Raw genomic sequence first — 17,260 nt, 5'->3', positions numbered from 1 at the left:
TTATTTTTAAGACAAACAGCAACCTAGCAACCTACCTGTTTGTCATTTCAAACATTAAGAAGTAACGCTTAGTTGTTTACTTATTTAAGATTAAACATATAAATTAATTATGCATATAAATTAAACATACGAATGCTTGTAATATGAATGCTTGTAATACGAATGCTTGTAACATGCATAATTAAACATATAAATTAATTATTACAACTACATATGTTTACACATATATAATTCCACACCTAAACTAAACAAGAACATAAACTAAACATGATCCATACACATGCATCTATTAAAATTAAACAAGAACATGCATTAAATTAACAAAACATAAAATTAACATATGAAACAAGAACATGCATTAAACACATATAAAAAGAATAGGCATTAAGCACATGCATATATTAAAGTAACAAAAAATACACATGCATGTGAAATCTTACCTAATCAAGCAAACCCCCTTCAGGTTTAACCAAACCCAGCTCCAGAGACCGACCTGTACAAACAAACTCGATTAAAATCAATATATAAAATTTGAAATAAAATTCGAAAAAACTTACTTTTCACACACTAATCGAGTAGTCCACACTTCCTTCAAGGCTTTTCAGCACCAATCGACCTCGATTTATGAATTAATCGAGTTTAATTCATATAAATTTAGGGGTTTTAGGTTAAAGAGAGTGAAAAGTAAGTTTTAGGTTAAAGAGACAGTGAGAGATGAGAGAGAAAAGAGAAGAGAGAAGAGAGACAAGACGTAAGAGAGAAGAGAGAATGAGAGAGAGAGAGAGAGAGAGAGAGAGAAGAGAGAATGAGTGAGCTGAGAGAGAGAGCAGAGAAGGGGGAAACGGTTTTGTTTAATGGGGGGAAACCGAAAATAAAAAAATTTGGTTAAGGGGGAATTTTTTGGTGTATTAACGGGGGAAAGAAAGAAGCGGGCATTTTTTATTTTTTTTTAAAACGATTATAGACATCGATTGGTTTAGATACTGATGTCTTACAACACCTTTAACATCGGTTTGAAAGCAACCGATGTTAAAACTGCTTTTAACATCGGTGACATTTCTAACCGATGTTAAAGGGGTGATGTCGTAGGCACTATTTCTAGTAGTGAAAGTTCCAAGCACCCCAAAATAAAACTTTCAAATTACGTCTTAAGTTGCCATTAACTACTTAATACCATGTATCAAGTTCAAAAACCATTAAGTACTTAAATAAAATGCTAGTAGCTGCTTAAACATCAATACTATTATCTGCACCGGAGTTGGAGTTTCCATCTGCACTAGAGTTTCCTTCTGCATTGGAGTTGCCACCACTGGAGTTATTGACATCTGCAAAGTTAACTTTCAGTTCAGGATTTTTCTTGGCCAACTTTCTCAGCGTCTCCTGAATTTTCCTGTCAAATTTCTCTTCCATCTCTTTTTCAAGCTTAGCACGGACCTTTGCTGTAAGCTCTGCCACGTACTGATCATCCTGAACTGTGGTTGAAGTTGCAACCATAAACCAATTTATTTACAGCTTCAACATTTCCTCCAGTTTTGAGAATCTTGCCAATGTCATCCTGTACACCAATATATTTAAACATGTTTTGTACACACTCTCAAAGTGAGAGTAAATATAAATCTAACACTGTATCTAAAATTTACTATGATTTCAACAAGCAGATTTCAAACATTACGACCAGTCACATTTATGTAAATTTCATATATCACAACAAGCTCACATGACTTCCAGATTTCAAAACCGTAACTAGAGTTTAAGTTTTGACTTTTGCTTGAAATTATAAACCAGGATAAGAAACAGAAGATACAAAAATTACAAATCTTAAGAAGGTCACGTCTTCCAGATTTCAAAGGGCAAATCAGAGTTCAAATTTTTACTTGCAAGTTAACTATGATGTCAACAAGCATATTTCAAAATATTACGATCAGTCACATACATTTATGCAAAATTTTACGACCAAGAAAATTTCATATATCAAAATAATCTCACATGTCATCCAGATTTCATAGAGAAAATCAGAGTTTAAATTTTTACTTACAATTTTTTTCATAACCGCCTCAGTAGGGACTTTGTACTCACGCTTGGGGTTTCTTTTGCGGGTTTCTACAAAAACATGAGCATCTGATATTGGTGTCGGAGGTTCCTTATCAGGGTTCTCAAGATCAACTAGCAGTTCCTCATCAACATTCTCAGGATCCACCTCCCTTTTAAGTTCCTTCCATAAATAATAACATAGGTAATTATCAAAAAAAATAATATTAATATTGTGATGTAATTTTTATCAAAAAGGTTATTGATCATCGTGGTAAATCACAATTAATAATATGGTATTTTATAAATTTGTCCTACTTTATAAATTCATTTATAAATATATCCTATTTATAATTTTATTTAAAAATACATCATATTTTCAAATTTTAAAAATTTAGCGTCTTCAGTTTTAATAAAGCCTACAATACAGGTTTTGATAAACTGACGCTGACAAATACTTAATACACAAGGGAAGCTTTTATATCATATCTTTGATTAAATTAATTTCAAAATCAATTTTATAAATTTAGCATCTTCAGTTTTAACGTCAAAAGAATTTTATTACCATTTTATTGCGAATTTGGGCGAAGCTCCTAGGACCAGTAGTATGTTTGTCTTCCACTTTACTTCGCGCTTTTCTGTTCTTTTCATCCTTTTCCTACAAACAAGGACATAAAGTGATTAAAACCATACACAATATACATTGAAAAACACGACTGTTGATTTAAGTTATTATTACTTTCTCATCAGCCCAATAAATTTAAAAGTATCTTGAAGTCAGAAAGAGGAATTTCTTTAGGCCTATTTTTCAATCTCCCCTCATCTTATGGGTAAGCTGTATAATGGATAGCCTTGATGCGAAATTTATACGTCCTAAACTGATCTGTCATTCCTTTAAATACCCATTTCTTACTCTGCTCGGGAGTGACATATTTTTCCTAAGAAAATATATAATTCTTAAGAATTATTTAGAATTCCTCAACTACATAAAAAATATGACACGTAATTATATCCCTAAAAAATATACAGTTTACCTTGACGTACTCTCACAAGAGTTCTTTATTTGGAACATTACTCCAACTAACACAAGTTAGTGATACATAATCACTTACGATTATCTCCAGAAAATGGCTGAACTCAGATACTAATTTGCCCTCAGCTGATACAGGTTGGGACTTCTTATTGGTAGTAATCACTCTTTTCTCCTTTCTTCTATGGACATGATCCATTCCCGTCTTTCCTCTCTTTCTTTTTTTCGACTCTTCAGGTTCATCTGTCCAACCAATAAATACATAAATTTAATATACTTGGTTAAAGACAAGAGAACTAAATATATATGAAGGTAAATAAGAGAACCAATTTGTGTTTGCAAATTATTCGGCTGAGATTGTGACTGAATAGCCTCAATTTCCTCTTGGGATTTTTGACGTCTTCTAAGCTCATTGTATGCTTCCATTGAACCAGGAGTTGTCATTTTCATCTTTTTAAGCTTTTCTGTTAGAGGAACTGGTGATGCATCTTTTGCCTTGAAAAGAAAAGGCATAATAAAAGGAATTATAATTTACTTCCAAATTAAAAGTTAATCAAATGTGACAAATCAGTAATAAAATAAAAGACATAATAAAACAAGAAAAAAGTTAATCAGAAAATGTTCTCGAGTTTCACATGTTTAGATGACCAGAAAAAAGACATAATAAAACAAGAAAACCAAACAAAAATAACACAAATTATAAAATAAAATCACACCTCAACTGTAAGTAAACCACCAACTACATTCTTATCAGGAGATTTTGCAAGATTCATAGCATTGGAACGAGTTCTTGGGCCAGCTCCGACCTCAACTCTTTTCACCTTTTTAGATCTCTAAAATCTTTGTGTATTCAAGTCAATAATAAGCAGGTGGCACAACAATTTACCATAAAATACTGATAGATTTACAAGTAAGCAAAAATTATACCTTTGATGTGACAATGTCAGCATCGCCATTTTCCAGTTCAAGCGCATGATTGGGAAAATAAGATTCACTTTCACTTCCAGCAGTCTTATCCTTTTTCTTCGAAGGATTCTTCGAAAACAAGTCAGCTGATATCTTCTTTAATCCGAGTTCATCAACTTTTTTCTTAAGCTCCGCAACATTCTTATTTCTATTCACCTCATATTTTTTACATCCTTGACCTTAAACATTAATCTTTTTTGGTTCTTCATTCTCAGCATTGATTTTCAATAGTTTTGCAGGTATTTCAAATCTCTTCATATACTCTTCCTTCCCAATAAGCTGATTGGTATTCTCCGTCTCTGCCACGTCCAGCACAGCTTTTGAACTTGTTCCCTCCTTCGTATTACTTGGAACAATACTTGGAATAGTAGAACTAAATTGTAGTTTCTTTCTTGAACTCAATCTTCGCTCCTTCTCATCAGTGATGTATTTCAAGGTCACAAACTGACGCTTCCATGTATTTTTCTCTAAAATACATGGCCCTGGCCTTACAATCATGAATGGATGCATTTGCGTCATTGGGGCTACTTGTTGTCAACAATGTAGTCAACATAAAAATCCACTTCAGAACTGCCAATTTCATTAATATATTGAAAGACACTGCGATCATCTGTTACCAATATTCATCCACCCCCATCCCCTTTTTTAACATATACGCCCCCAATATCATCATACTTGAGATCTTCTTTAACCCAATCCATCATTACAGGATACGAAAATCTGTTAGTATCCGACTCATAGGTGACAAGTGAGCCACCACAGTACTTGGTCTTCTTGAAATCTCCACTATGGTGCAAGTGTATGGTATATCTTTTATCATCCATCCTATAAAAAACATTATGAAGACTGTTAGATTACATAATAAAAAGGATTCATATCAGAATTTGAATCTACAACAAGTAATAAGAATTAGAGATATAAATTATGAGAATAATATATAAGTAACTAATTCGGAATTTAAATCCAACTACAATGGTCTAAATTGAAAAAAAAATAGACAAACAAGATAAAACACAATTGATCTTAAACTAAGAGGTTAAATATATAAATTATAATTGATGGAAGAATGTAATTCAAATATATAAACAAGATGCAGAATCTGACATTCTTAATTTAAATACTCCAAAAAACCTAAATACTAGCCATAAATAAACCTAAATTCTCCAAAAAAATCAATTTATCTGATTCAACAAACTACAGTTTAATTTATGACAAATAAGTCTCTAAATATTAATCGCAAACAATATAAGACAATATTGGACACCTGACTTAATCATCTCCAACTGGAATTTCTTTTGCGGGGATGTTATCTCTGAACCAGGTAACTTCATTATCATGATTTTTTTATCATGGTACGAAATCTAGTGTCGTGTGAATGTGAAAACTGCTGAGAAAGGTCATCTTCAACTGTACTTTCAATGCCAATTTCTGATAACTCTGTTGATAGCCTCTTAGCAGGATAATAAAAATTCAATTCAACAGGATCTTGAATATAAAATACATGTTGTACTTGAGTTGACATAACGCAAGAATTGTGTTTTTGACAAGCTCGGTTAAAGTTAACTCGCGTAAAACCAAGAGCGTCCTTTTCCTCTTGGTACCGGGTACACTTAAATAATACCACATTAAAAGCACCCCAGTAGTCAACTTCAAATATCTCTACAATACATCCATAGTAGCCTACATCCCCAACTATTGGATTTTGATCCTTTGAACTTGTGAAGCTAGTAGTCGAGGCTTTCAAATACACACCACTATTCTGCGTTGTACACTTATGATTTCTCTCTTTTGTATGAAACCTATATCCATTTACGAAATACCCACTAAACTGCCTAGATGATCGTTTGGGACCCCTTTCCAGTGATGCTACTTCCCTGGAAACTATGACTTTTTTCCCAATTTCATCCTTGAACCAGTCACATATTTCATCAGCATGTGTTCTTTCCCTTTTATACAGTTTAGAATTTGCGTTATTCGCGAACAATTAATGGTGCTTCCTACAATTATAGACAGGTATGTTATGTTAATGTATGTATAGACATTACTTTATTTATTTATTTAATTGTAGAAATATTAAAGATATAAGGACTTACTCAATTAACTCATCAACCTCCTTGTCATCATAGTTAAATAATACATATCGATAAGCTGTGATCCTCGTATCATGTGATAAATGAATATCTTTCCCATCTTTTTTCTTCCTTGAGCCGAGAGAATACCCTCCAGTTTCTTCAGCGGGACTTGCGAAATCATTCGACGAGTTATGCTGGCTATCATTTAGAAATCTTGCGCAGAACGTCAAACACTCATCTGCCAAGTGATAGGTCCATATTATTGCATATTATTAATACCCATTTTATGTCTATTTTCATAATTTTATTAATAAATAAATTGTTTTATCTTGTTTTATAGTAAAATAAATAAAATTAGAATTTGAGTTGGAAAAGGTGCAAATAAGGAAGGAGGTGGACTATTCTAGAAGTTAAGGGAATTGGAAGATAAATAGAATACTTATTGGAGAAGAAGGATTTACTTTAAGAATTCTATTTGTATTCCAAGACCCAAACCCTCATATTTTCCCTATATATATGGGTCTCCCCTCTTGTATTTGACACATCCCAACCTAAGACAACCCAACACACCCCCAAGACACCCAATTAGTCATTTGTTTTGTTCATCTTTTTATCAGGTGTAGCTAAATTTGTTCCCAAGGATGAAGATGAAGTTAATTTAATTGCTTTGACAACTTCTCGTTCCTATTATTTGATTATCATGATTTTTCTTAGTGCTTATTATTTAATTGACAAAGTGATTTTGATATATTATTGTAACCGAATTTATTTTTCATAGCCTATGCTTGCTCCATGAAGTTTTGATAGGTTATTGTTAGATAATAGTTTCATAGTATATGTTTATTTCGTTAATTAAAATTTATTTATGAAGAAAAGAGAATTGATTTTAGGGTGAGTTGATATTAATTGTGATTGATTAACAGATTCGGATTCCTAGGTTTTCCATATTATTTGATCTATTTGCTAATTAGGTTAATTCAAACTCCTCTCAAATCTTATTATCTAGTTTGCCTGATTTAAATTGTTAGGGTTTTGAAAATTCATAGTCTTTGTGGATTAACCTATATTTGCTACAATTAACCGCTGTGCACTTACAGTTATTTTACACATCAAGTTTTTGGCGCCGCTGCCGGGGACTATTGTTAATTATCACTCTATGATATTTAATTCTTCTAACTAGTTTTTTTTATTTTCTCTTTGTTTTTTAGGGAATCGCGAAGCGAGGGAAAGCTTGGATAAGAAGATCGCTAGAAGGCCTCACCATCTCTTTTGGAATTTTTGAAAGCGCTTTTCGGTATTCCGTATCACCTCTCTATTTTTTTCTCACTTTTATTATTGAAAAATCCAAAAAATAAAAATTTGAAAAATCCAAAAATATTAGTTAATTGTTAATAACCAATTTGTTGCATCATTCATTCTTTCACATAGGATCACATCATCTAGATTTTCTTTTTGTATTTATTGCTTTTCATCTCATACAATTGTGGTGATTGCTGGAGGAAAGAGGTACGTACAATTTAGAATAATACACGTAGTATAGTGCATCCATAAGTGTTTATTATTTTGTTCTTTGTGTGTTGCATTATCTAATCAATCTTAAGGGCGCCAACTGTTAGGGCTAGAACACGCGCTAATATTCATGCAAGTATATACGATCGCAAGTAATATAGAATTAATTCCAGTTCATTCTCACAGGGACTGGTTTAAGTTAATTTTAATCAATGTACTTACACAACAATGGTATGGTTATTATCCAATGCTAAGACGAATAACAAATTAAGATTGTTTTAACTACGCTTAACTAAGAAATTATACTAAAGAACATTGACTAAGAGAATTAAAAGAGACTGAATACTATATGACAAAACATGGGATTCTAACTTCATTAAATACTTCATTCAATAGCCTTTTCATTCTTAACCTTAGCATGCAATGGTGATGACACTAATCAGATAACACGAAACTGATAAACACCAACTTCGTTGTACGAATACCATACTACCATACATCCACAAAAGAGATAGAAGCTGAATAGACACCAATTATATTGAGATCCTATATATCAATAGAATTTGACAACATAACGGTTTAATGCACAAGTTACCTATCGTGATTACATAGGACAAGTAAGATGGTTAAAATTACCTATGAATCATGCATAACAAATACATGAACCTATGCTAGCATGGCAAGTTCTAAACCCCTAAATTCACTGTCGCTTCATTAGAGATTAACACGCTATTTTATAAGTTCGCGACGCTAATAAGACGGATAAGCACAACTAATATTATGATATCATACAATCACCACACACTAAGGCATCGAAATAAATTAACTAAATAATTCCATAAATAAATCTGTTAGAACCCCACGAGAACGATTAGCCCATAATCAGACTCATCATCAACGTGGGTTCCGATGAAAGCATGGTATAATAAATATAGTCTTTATACTGAATAAATAAATAACCAAGTACGAAACAAGAGTATAGGTTCATAAGTAAGAAAACTAGCATCCAAGGTTACAACTTAAAACAAAGAATCACAAGAATAAACTAGATCCTCTTCGCCTTGGTTGAATTTTGCTCTACGGTCTTCTTACGCCTTATCCTTAAACTATGGTACGTCTTGTTATGAAAAATGATCATAAGTTATGTTTATATAGCAGCCCATGCAGATTAGAAATCTTTCGGATCAAAATCAGAGTAGAAACAGGATTCCTGAAATTCGACCCGGCGCGGCAGCGCGCGACCGCGCTACACTTCTGTAATACTGGCGCGGCGCGTTGACTCTCTGGAGAAAATATTAACTTCTGCTTTTCTTACTGGTTTGAGTTGGTCTTTTCACGAGCAATCTTCTTGACACCATCATAACACCAAATTAGCATCAAATCAATGCCAATTCACCTAAGTTCCTGATATAAGCCTGAAATGCAAACACACTATAAAACACATCAAAAACACAAATAACTTGAGTACAAAACACCAATTCAAGCCTTTATAGAGCATTCTAAGTGGACATAAATGCCACTTAACACACCCCCAAACTTGAAAGAATTCCTGTCCTCAAGCATAAACAGACTCAAAGAACAAGAAATAAAAATGCATGAATGCAAACTATATGAATGCAATTATCCCCATGGAATAACTAAACCAATCAACAAACAACTTCTCAACAAATGCAGTTATTCGCACAGAGATTAATCAAATCCCACTAATCAACTTACAAGCAAGAAATGTGCGTGTGTGCAAATGCTTACAGATATACTATCGCAACTAGATCAATAATCATGACTCACTACTCACCAAGGCAATCACAAGGTTATAAATAGAATAAAAGCTAAACTCAAAATAACTTCTAAAACTTCAATTTTTATATCGGAGTTTACATGGATTCGTGCTTTTATTCACAACACATAAACAACACAAATATGCTTAATTGACCGTGCAATGAGTGAGGTCCACAAAAGATTATACAATAATACTCATGTAGCGAGCGTTAGGTTAGTGGATCCCAGACTATAAAAGCCTTAGATCACTAGGCACAAAGTCCCCTAAGAACTTAATAACTCGAGTATTAAAGAGCCCACTCGTGATTAATTATGCATAACACATATATATATTTTTTTTCACATAATTTATGAACGAGTGTGTTTCGCTCCATCTCGTTCAACCCTAGACTACTCATATAAAATGAGACGGCTACCAGCCATTTGACACCTAGCCACAATAACTAGCAATGAAATCCAGTTTTCTCTCATTTTTAAATATCCATGTTATTTTATCATTAAGAGAATATCCTAAATTCTAAATATAAATAAGTAATTAAACCTTGACAAACAAACAAACCATAACCATGATCTAGCACTCAAGCAACCTATAAGACTTAGTGAAATACAATTGTCTCTGGCATGCAAATCAACTCGATAAGACTTAACATCACTAAGCACGACATCACTACACTAGCATCAATATCATGAATCAATTGGAAAAATCATCTAAGGGATCATGTTATAATGCAAATGCATGAAACTATATGAACAAATTATCATACAAAATAATAAAAACATAAATAAAATAATAAAAAAAACTACTACATGGTAAATATGCAACTATATAACTAAACTAGCATGAATATGCGACTCACACAAAACACATAATCCTTAACTACTACCCCAAACTTAAAATATTCACTATCCTCAGTGAAGGTAATAGCAAGGATTCAGGCATACCTACTCAGAATCAGGGTCATCACCCTCAAGGGGTGGAGTGTCAAGAGTGTCTGGAGGCGGATACACAGAGTCCTCACCGAATACTGGCCACTGGATGTCAACTCTTGTGGCTCTGAATGCAGTCCCCAACGCCTGGGTAAGGTCCTATGCAAAATGACTATGGATGTCATGCATCGCATCCATCCTCCGCAACAAGTGCCTATATTGCGCTAAACTCATCCCAGCACTGCCCTGTGCTTCCTCCTCCTGCTGCTGCTACTGCTATTGTGATCCCGAAGGACCGGCCTCCTCTCCCAACTGAGCTCTCTATGCTGCTTTACTTGCTTGAGCCGTCCCGCCAACATACATCTGATCGTGTGGCCTTCCACCTGGAAGATGGTCAAAAAGTAACCAAGCCCTTTCAAATCAGGTTTTTCTCCTCCCCACTCATGCATACTCAACAGTGTAGAACTGTCGATAGGAGCACTGAGAAGCTGCAGCTGCTCATGTGCGAGCCAATGAACTCCAACAGCCACACACAGCTTCGTCACAATGTACACATAGGGTATAGAACCCGTAGTACTCTCTTGTAAAAACCTCAGAATACCATGATCAATAACCATCCCAAGATCCACATAGTCTCTCTGAAGAATCCCCAACAACAAATATGCACGCTCTATAGTAACATTATGCACGTGAGAAGATGGCATGATGTTAGCATAAATAAAAAAATTCCATGCACGTGCAAACCTGTTCATTCATAAGGCAGGGAATGTGGCATACTCGTTCGTTCCCTTCTTGAACTTCCAATGAGTCTCAGGCACACATAGGGTAGCAACAATCAAATTCAAGTTAAACTTCTCTGGTGTCTTCTTATTCCAATTCTCCTGTTCTGGCCTCCTCTCGGGCTGCTCAATCACCCTACGAATAGCCTTAGCACTATACTCCACCGTCATCCCCTTAACCACCGTGAAACCGTTCTTCTCCGTCTTAGCATTCGTATAGAACTCACGCACCACACTCATGGGCACAGCAACGGGTGTCTCGCAAAAAATAACCCATCCCATCTCCAAGATCATCCCCAACAACTTACCATCTTTCCCTGATGGCATAAAACCACGCTCCTTGGCTATAGGCTTTGAAAGCAGCCTCGTATACTCTGCCTCAGCCTAGGGAGTTTCAAAACCTGGCCTCACACCCCTAGCACTCGAAGAATCGGTATTGCTGATGTTAACTTGAGTTCTTTTTCTTTTAGGTGCCATTGAGATTGAATAGGTTGATAGAAAAGATAAGTGTATGAGATAGATTTGTGTTTGAGAATTTGAGAAGTGATGGAGAAGTTGTGTATAAGTGTGTGTATATATAGGAGATTAAGAATAGAATTAGTTATGGAAAAGAAGTGGGAATCGATTATGGGAATAATGGGTTTGTTTTGGAGAGGGAAATATGGGATGTGGGAGAGTAAAATTCGGGTAAGAATTGATTTTTCCTTCAAATTCCCGAATTTCTGTTTATATATTTTTTTTCAGAACCAGGGACCCAGCGCGGCCATGCGCTACCTCAACGCGGCCGCGCCGTGCCTCTGCCAATCAAGCGCAGCCGCCCCGCCAGGCAGCGCGGGCGCGCGCAGTTTCCGTCAAATCAGCGCGGTCGCCCTATTTCACAGCGTGGGCGCGCCGTGCTACTGTAGTTGGCACTGCATTTTTCTTATTTTCTAATTTTTTTTGTATTTTTCTCCTTTTCCTTCTTCCTCTATCTACTAATGTACAACAAATTTGGGTTGCCTCCCAAGAAGTGCTTGGTTTACGTCGTTAGCTTGACGTAAAATCTCGAGATCATGTAGACAATAGAACGGCACTAACCACCTCACGGTTTGCCGTATCCCCATAGTAGTGCTTCAACCTCTGCCCATTTCACTTTGAACGCTTGGCCTGGATCATTCTCAAAAATCTCCGCAGCTCCATGCGGAAACACAATTTTGATTATGAAAGGTCCGGACCACCTCGACTTCAATTTTCCAGGAAAAAATGGAGATGAGAGTTGAACAAAAGAACTTTCTACCCCGACACAAATGATTTGAGCACTAGACCCTTATCGTGCCACATCTTGACTTTCTTCTTATGCATTTTGTTATTTTCATACGCTTGAAGTCGAAACTCGTCGAGTTCATTCAATTAAAGCATTCTTTTCTTACCAGCTGCATCCAAATTAAGGTTCAACTTCTTCAAAGCCCAATACGCTTTATGCTCAAGCTCCACAGGCAAATGACACCCCTTACCATAAACCAACTGAAATGGAGACATACCCAACGGAGTCTTGTATGCTGTTCTATATGCCTAAACAACTTCATCAAGCTTCAAAGACCAATCCTTCCTTGATGGACACACCACTTTATCTAGAATACGCCTGATCTCTCTGTTAGACACCTCAGCTTGACCATTAGTCTGAGGATGGTAGGCTGTAGCAATGTGATGATTCACACTATATCTTTGCATCATGGCAGTGAACTTGCGATTGCAGAAATGCGATCCCTCGTCACTGATTATGACTCTTGGAGTCCCAAATCGTGTGAATATCTTCTTATGAAGAAAATTAAGCACTACCTTCGCATCATTTATTGGCAGAGCCTTGAGTTCCACCTATTTCGAGATATAATCAACTGCCAACAAGATATACTGATTATTGCAATATGAGACAAACGGCCCCATGAAGTCGATTCCCCAAACATCGAAGACCTCAACCTCGAGAAGCACATTAAGAGGCATCTCATCCCTCTTGGACATATTACCCACACACTAGCATCGATCACACTTGAAAACAAAGTAATGCGCATCCTTAAACAATGTAGGCCGGAATAATCTTGCTTGAAGGACACGAGCTGATGTCTTCTCTCCACCCCAGTGGCCTCCATAAACATTTGAATGACAGTCTCGCAAGATCCCCCCCCCCATTTCGCTGTACGGAATCCTGATGATTTGGTCAGCTCCTTGCCTAAATAGATATGGTTCATCCCACATGTACCACTTCACCTTATGAAGAAACTTCTTCCTTTGAGCATAAGATAAATCTGGAGGCATGATATTACTCACAAGGTAGTTCAAAATGTCTACAAACCACGATTCTTCTTTTTGTGCCCCAAATAGTTGCTCATCGGGAAAAACTCATTTATCAATGTCTTATCCTGTGAAGTTGCACTTGGGTCTTCCAAATATGAGAGATGATCATCGACTTGATTCTCTGTACCTTTTCAGTCCTTGATCTCTAATTCAAATTCCTGAAGCAAAAGAACCAATCTAATCAATCTAGTCTTCGAGTCCTTCTTCGAGATGAGATATCGAATCGCAGCGTGATCAGTGAAAACTGTCACCTTCGTCCCAAGCAAATAAGATCGAAACTTCTCAAAACCGTAGACAATGGCCAAAAGTTCTTTCTCAGTAGGAGTATAATTCAGTTGAGCACCACTGAGGGTCTTACTAGAATAGTAGACCACATGAAATAAGTTGTTCTTTCTCTGCCCAAAAACTGCTCCAACTGCATAGTCACTTGCATCGCACATCATCTCAAGAGGCTCACTCCAATCAGGTATAGTTATGATAGGTGACGTGATTAAACTCTTCTTCAAGAACTCAAACGCAGCTAGGTACCCGTCATCAAACTTGAATGGGACATCCTTCTCTAAAAGATTGTACAAGGGTTTAGAGAATTTTTAGAAGTCCTTGATGAACCGCCTATAGAAGCCTGCATGACCAAGAAAGCTGCGAACTCCTTTAATAGAAATTGGTGGGGAAGATTTTCAATGACCCCCACCTTGGCATTGTCCACCTCAAGACCCTTACTAGAGACCTTGTGCCCAAGAATAATGCCCCGTCACACCATAAAGTGACATTTCTCCCAGTTGCGAACCAGATTGGTCTCAACACACCTTTTAAGAAATGCGCCAAAATTATGCAAGCACTCATCAAAAGAATCACCAAACACAGAGAAATCGTCCATAAACACCTCCATATTCTGACCAATCATGTCAGAGAAGATAGACATCATGCATCTCTGAAATGTGGCAGGTTATCCACACAAACCAAAAGAAACCCTTCTGAAGGAAAAAGTACCAAATGGACAAGTGAAAGTAGTCTTTTCCTGATCCTCTGGAGCGATACAAATCTGATTATACCCCGAATAGCCATCCAGATACAGTAGTACTCATGTCCAGCCAATCTATCAAGCATCTGAATAATAAACGGAAGAGGGAAGTGGTCCTTCCTCGTGACCTTGTTCAGCTTCTTGTAGTCCATGTAAACTCTCCACCCCGTGACTGTTCGAGTAGGAATGTGCTCATTCTTCTCATTAGCTACAACCATGATACCTCCTTTCTTCGGCACACACTGAACTGGACTCATCCAAGAACTGTCAGAAATGGGATAGATGATCCCAGCATCCAGCCATTTGAGATGTTCATTCTTCACAACTTCTTTCATGATTGGATTAAGCCTTCTCTGTTGCTCAACAATAGGCTTGCTACCTTCCTCTAGCAGAATTTTATGCATGCAATAAGAAGGGATGATTCCCTTAATATCTGTTATAGTCCATCCAATTGCCGATTTGAACTCTCTCAGAATTCTTAAGAGTTTTTCCTCATCATTACCTGAAAGGTCAGATGCAATAATCAGAGGCAAAGTAGATGCATCACCTAAAAAAGCAAACCTTAAGTGTTCAGGCAATGGTTTAAGCTCAAGTGTAGGAGCTTCCTCAATAGATGGCTTGAGGCGCTTTGGAGATTCAGCTCCTCCATTCCAAGAGATTCAAAAGGCATATCCATCTTCCGTTTCCAAGGAGAAGCATTCAGATATTGCAACTGCTCATCATATTCGTCATCTTCGCTATCTGAATACCCCAACAAGGCCTTCTCTAAGGCATCAGACCTTAGCAATTGATCAAGTTCTGCAGTAACCACAGAATCGACCAACTCCACCTTTAAGCACTCCTCTTTCTCAGTTTGGGAATTTCATGGCATTAAAAACATTGATAGTCACATCCTGATCCAGCACGCGCATGGTAAGCTCACCCTTCTACACATCAATCAAGGTTCGGCCAGTAGCCAAGAATGGTCTTCCCAAGATTATGGGAATCTATCTACTTATCCTCCTTGAAATCAAGAATTACAAAATCAGCAAGAAAGATGAGTTTATCAATCTTGACCAAGACATCCTCCACAATACCTCGTGGATACGTAATAGAATGATCGGCCAACTGTAAGGTCATATAAGTAGGCTTTGGATCAGGTAATTCCAACTTCTTGAAGATTGATAAAGGCATCAGATTGGTGCTAGCTCCCAAGTCACATAAGCATTTTTCAAAAGACACTTTTCCAATGGTACAAGGAATAGTGAAGCTTCCAGGACCTTTAAGTTTCGAAGGCAACTTTTGTTGCAGCACAGCATTGCATTCCTCCGTGAGAGCCACGGTCTCTAAGTCATCAAGCTTCACTTTTCGAGAGAGAATACCTTTCATAAACTTCGCATAACTAGGCATCTGTTCAAGAGCTTCAGTGAAAGGTATGTTGATATTAAATTTCTTGAACACCTCCAGAAACTTCTCAAACTGCTTATCCAGATTTTTCCTCTGCAGCCTCTTAGCAAAAGGAGGTAGATGATAGATCTGCTTCTCCCCTTTATTACCCTCAGGAGGAGTGTGTTCAACAGTAGTCTTCCTTAGTTTCACTTCTGCTTCCTTCTGCACTTCTTCTTCAGCCACAACTTCTTCATCCAAAACTTGAGAATTTTCAGGATTCACAACCTTCCCAGACCTCAATATAATTTCCTTTACCTGCTCCTTAGCTTCCCTCTTTCCTGGAACTTTAGTGTCACTAGGGAGTCTACCAGGTTGACGATTTAGCAAGGCATTGACAGATTGTCCAATTTGATTTTCCAAGGTCTTGATAGAAACCGCTTGGCTCTTGCACATGAGCCTCAACTCCTCCAATTCAGATTTTTCATTAGACTGTTGCAGCTGGAGTTGTTGCCTTGGTGTGAATTGCGGTTGCTGAAAACCAGGAGGGTTGTACTGCTTTGCTGGATACTGCTGATAAGGCTGTTGAACCGTATTTTGAGAATTGCTCCAATTAAAGTTAGGATGATTACGGTTGTTGGGATGGTAGGTGGCTGGCACAGGCTGCTGCGACCTCTAAAAGTTGCTCACGAACTGAGCTGATTCACTAGAATTAGCGCACTGCTCCATCTCATGTGCACCAGCACAAAGCTCACAGACACTAGTGATCTGATTAACTCCATAATTGTCCAAAGATTCCACCATCATTGTAAAAGTCTTAAGTTGATATGCTATAACAGTAGCTGTATCTAACTCCAAAATTCCTGCTACCTTGCCCTGAGATAGTCTCTGAGTAGGATTCTGGTATTCATTCGCAACCATCAGTTCAATCAATTATAAAAGCATGGGTCTAGAAGCATGGGTCTAGAAGCAAGGCTCCTCCTGATGCTACATCAAGCATGGGTCTAGAAGTAGCACCCAGTCCATTATAAAAGCAGTTAATGATCATCCAGTCAGGCATCCCATGATGAGGGCACTTCCTAAGCATCTCCTTATAGCGATCCCAAGCCTCACATAAAGATTCTCCAGATTGATGTGCAAATTGAATAAGTGCATTTCTGATTGCCGCAGTCTTCGCCATAAGAAACAATTTAGTTAAGAACTTTTACGTAAGATCCTCCCATTTGGTGATAGACCACGGTGGTAGAGAATATAACCAACACTTAGCTTTATCCCACAGAGAGAATGGGAAAAGCCTCAACTTAATAGCATCTTTAGAAACTCCATTGAACTTGAAGTGTCGCAAATCTCGATGAATTCTCTAATGTTCATGTTGGGGTCTTCTGTCGGAGAACCCCCAAACTGGACTGAGTTTCGTATCATCTGAATCGTGCTCGACTTGATCTTAAAGGTA

The 17,260-nt window shown here is 36.9% G+C and overlaps 1 non-coding gene across 1 annotated transcript; it reads left to right on the top strand.

The window, feature by feature from the left end:
• Positions 1-16,865: 16,865 nt before the first annotated feature.
• On the top strand, positions 16,866-16,972 carry LOC141670197 (small nucleolar RNA R71). The gene has a single exon (XR_012554439.1). It is a non-coding gene; the product is annotated as a small nucleolar RNA R71 (small nucleolar RNA).
• The last annotated feature ends 288 nt before the right edge of the window (positions 16,973-17,260 follow it).

The sequence above is a fragment of the Apium graveolens genome, chromosome 6 (genome assembly GCF_009905375.1).
Source record: "Apium graveolens cultivar Ventura chromosome 6, ASM990537v1, whole genome shotgun sequence".
In the NCBI taxonomy this organism is placed as follows: domain Eukaryota; kingdom Viridiplantae; phylum Streptophyta; class Magnoliopsida; order Apiales; family Apiaceae; genus Apium; species Apium graveolens.
Note: the sequence above shows the minus strand (reverse complement) of the source record. Positions and strands in the feature narration are given on the sequence as shown.